This window comes from Brassica oleracea, chromosome C4, assembly GCF_000695525.1.
Source record: "Brassica oleracea var. oleracea cultivar TO1000 chromosome C4, BOL, whole genome shotgun sequence".
In the NCBI taxonomy this organism is placed as follows: domain Eukaryota; kingdom Viridiplantae; phylum Streptophyta; class Magnoliopsida; order Brassicales; family Brassicaceae; genus Brassica; species Brassica oleracea.
The window spans coordinates 7,281,615-7,285,837 of NC_027751.1; the positions used below are offsets into that span (position 1 = coordinate 7,281,615).

The 4,223-nt window shown below is 33.1% G+C and overlaps 1 long non-coding RNA gene across 1 annotated transcript; it reads left to right on the forward strand.

The window, feature by feature from the left end:
* The first annotated feature begins 456 nt into the window (after positions 1–456).
* Positions 457–1,074, forward strand: LOC106339781. Its single transcript, XR_001269222.1, has 3 exons — positions 457–714; positions 816–931; positions 1,010–1,074. It is a non-coding gene; the product is annotated as an uncharacterized LOC106339781 (long non-coding RNA).
* The last annotated feature ends 3,149 nt before the right edge of the window (positions 1,075–4,223 follow it).

Sequence of the window (4,223 nt, forward strand, 5' to 3'; positions counted from 1 at the left end):
GAGCTCCAACAACAAGGTGTCCACTTCCTTTTTTCCAGTTGTTAATATCTCTTTTTCTGACTATATTCTTACATGTTTCCAGAAGAATACACAAGCGAATGATTTTGAAGATATCAGTGAGATTATTAAAGCCTTTAACATCTCGACGGATGACTTTGCTATTAGAGAGTTAGTTGGTTTCTGTTATATCACATTCTTACAGATTTCCACTTAACAATTTCTTAGACATACTTGGTGAGGTAAGTGCAGTCAGGAGAACAATCAACGACCGTTCACAGGGGGCTCAACATGTAATGCGCTTACTATACGTCAAGAGAGGTACTTAGGAGTGGTTAAGTCCATATTCATATGTATGCCTATTGTGTCTCATTATCATTGCATTTTTTCAGGGATGTAACCCTCTGTGTCAGTATATTTGACTCCTTAGCTGTTTCCTTTGATAAATAATTTTAAAGCTACAGAAGTGAGCCAAAAATTGTCCTTGCCACCAGCATCAATCCAAAGATAGTTGGAGGTTGTAAACTTTACTATGTGTAGTTTATTCATTTTAATATAGCTTTGGAGTAATGCATTGCATAGAATTTGTTTTTGACCGGATATAACTTCACATAAACTTGATGTATTCTTTGTAGGCCGGCTATTTCTGAGTTCAACATCTGGAACACATATTTAATTTGACAGTGAGACAGCTCTAGGAAATGAGAAGTTTGACAAGTAAGTACCACTCATTTTAAACACCATTTCGTCCACTTAGATTGTATTGGCATCTGATTTCCTCTTTCTTTGACTGTCTTCTCCCACTTAACCCCTACCAGACTGAGCTGATGGCACAGAGCAGATGGCAGCGTCGTCAAAGGTAGCTCATGTCCAGAAAATTGAGCCACTCACCATCTCTGAGCTTAATGAATATGTGATCGCTGCCCAGCCTCAGGTGACATATTCACTTATATAAATTGAAAACCTCTGGAAATTACACTACTCATTCTACATGTTCTTTGACGTTCCACAGATAATTGAGTTTCTCTGCATTCCAGCTCAAGCTAACCGAGGTTAATTAACAAGACATTCTCTCAATGATTGTTCTCTATATTACATGATTAAAAGGTGTTAATGTGTTTTGATCATCTCTTTGTTCCACAGTCTAAAGGGCCTTAAAGCGTTCGCAGAAGCAATAGATGTTGTTAGAGACAAAGGTGTTGCTATGGCTGTGGCTGTGGCGTCCGCAGAAGACATTGATGAGGCGAACGGTGCACGTCCAAACATTTTCAGAGGTTTAGAAAGCTCTCTAAGCTGATAACTTTTACTTTAATAAGATTGAGAATCTCTATTAGATTTGTTTCTCTGCTGCGAGGGAGTTTATTGGCAAAGCTAATATATTAAACATGCGTAAAGAACTTTGTAGAATATCACTTAGACCGTTAAAAACTTTGTAGAATCTCGGAAATTTTAGTGTTGGAATTTTGCTCGAAAGCTTACCAAAAACTATTTGATGCAATAACTCTGTAATACTAAATAAATTTTCAAAATAATTCTGGGCGAAACTTTTCTAAATCTACATTTAAATCTAAATAACTTAACCTAATAATTATACCAAAAGTTAACAACTTGCATCAATATCAATACGTATTTTAATTTTAAAACAAACATACGTAAATAGTTACATATTCAGATATCTTTAATTAGTATAGATATCTTTAACTTATTGCCTATTTATTAATTTAGATTTTTTTTTGTAATTTTAAATTTTCTTCCTTTAATGTGTCCTATATATATTAATTTTTAATATAAATTTTCAAGTGAATAATTATCCTTAAACAGTACCTTTCTTAGGGTTTGCGGGATTAAAGAAATGTTTGAAAATATAGTATTAAAAATTATTATATAAATGTTAGTTTTTAAGATTTTTAACAAACTGTGTTTTTATCAAAGTTTATTATGGTTGTAATATATGCATATATATAATATATGGATCATTTTCTCATTAAGGGTTTGAACATATACAATATTGCTAAAAGGTGTACATGTGACATTTATAAAATTCACTACGTCTGCAAATATATGTGATTAATAATCACCGCATACCTGCTATAGAAGATTTTACATATATATATCCAGCTCAAGCTAACAGACTTCAATTTCAGTTCAAAACACCAAACCTTCACCATTTTATGTATCTTTACTGAGCAAGAACCCCCACCTCTGCCAACCTTTGTTATAGATGTTAGTACCTATTCCTAACAAAAAAACGTAATCGTTATATTTATTGCGCTATAAACAGGGCGGTGCAGATGTCCCTGTAGCTGAGCTGCCTGGAGTGGAGACCCATTCATCTGCTGATGGTAAGATTCCGATGCTGCGGCGGTGCCAACTACTTCTAAAGATCCACTTGGTCTGGATGATAAAGCAAGCAAGAAAGCACGTTTGGCATAAGCTCCTTTGTATAGCTTTAACAACTACAACATTTTCGAAATTTTGCTTTACCTTCTTTTCAATTTCGTATTTCTCTTTATCCCTTTTGTTTAGGAACTCGATGTAGTGGTTGATGTTTAAACTACTATGCAACTTCGTTTTTTTCCTTTATCCCTATTTTTTTTACACACGATGTTGTGGTGGATGTTTGAACTATTAATGCAAGACTTTTTAAAAACCAATCATCATACACCTTTTTCTTTTGTAAATTCTGTCAACATGCAACCTCGATAACCTTCCCATTTAAATTCTTCACACTTGATAACCTTGAAATCCAGTTTATGTTAAAGTCAGATGTTTAGTTGTCAATACCAGGCATTAATTTTATTCAGGCCTTGCTTGGCATATTTTGCGCCTGCAGCTCTGTTGTTCTGAGTAGTCCTAGGATTCACTGTTAAATGCATGTTACATGTTAAAATCTTCATTGTTTACATTTATGTTTTACTACTAAATAAACCCACAAAATTAACAACAAAAAATATCAAAAAATCCGCGCGAAGCGCGGACACATCACTAGTAAAAATAATAATAATAAATATTAGAGTGTGTGTCAAGGATAATATGGAAATTATTACAAAAATTATAGACTAAAAGTTGTTATCCGTAGAAACTTAATTTTGGTGTTAGTTATGTATATGTGATCAAATTTTCCCCAAAATTATTGGTTATGAAGTTATTTTTATATATACCGATGAAAAGTACTATTCATTACATCTTCTCTAAAACTTTTAATAATTAATAAGTTTACGATTTTTAAAATAAATAGTTAAATAAGTAAATAAATAAATAGATAAATTGTTTTAATAAAAAACATGAAAATTAATTTTACTTTCATTTTAAAATAAAATAAGGATTTTAAGTAATTTATTTTATTTGTTCATTTGCTAACCCGTCCGCCCTGCGGACGTACCCTAGTTACTGATATATTACGCTTGTCTTTTGATGATAAGTTAAGATCTGAACTTAAGTCAATTAGATCCTTACAGAAGTTTATTTGGAGAGTATAAAACTCCATTGATAAATAATATTATAGATGGCAAAAAAAAAAGAGACTCCATTGATGCTAGCAAAATGCAAAACAAGACATTACGTGGTTTTAGTTATATTTTCAGTGTTACTATATATCTTTTGAACATTTTTATGGTAAAAATATATTTTGAGCCATCATCATTACATTGTTATAATCCAGTGGAATAAAACTCATTTTTACTTGATCTCAGAAAATCATTAACTCTACTAAAACTTAAACAAAACATTTGAGATGATTAAATAATCGATATAAGAAACAGAATGTGTTCAAGTTCAACATTCTTACTAGAAATGTGTTCAATACTCAATAGTAAGCTAAAGAGGAATCACAGCACGTCGAGCGGGTCTTGTCACCCCTCACCGCTGAGGCACTCGCCATCCGATCGGGACTTCTAGGGGAGTTGGCCCATGGTTTTACCTCCCTCAAAGTCAAATCTGACTGTCAAAAGCTCATCAGAGCAATCCAAAACAAACTGCAGATCAAGGAGCTCTTTGGTATCCTCACCGACATCAACCAGATCGCCTCTGCATTTGTCTCTATCTCTTTCGTTTTCATTCCTCGCACTGAGAACCGTGATGCTGATTATTTGGCTAAACGGGCCTCTTCTATTCTAGTTGTTGTTTGAACTTAGGGTAATGGGCCGGTTTGGCCCAATCACCTCTTTTATTTCAATTTTAAAGTAATCGTTTCACAAAAAAAAAAAAACAAAAAAAAAGCTAAAGAA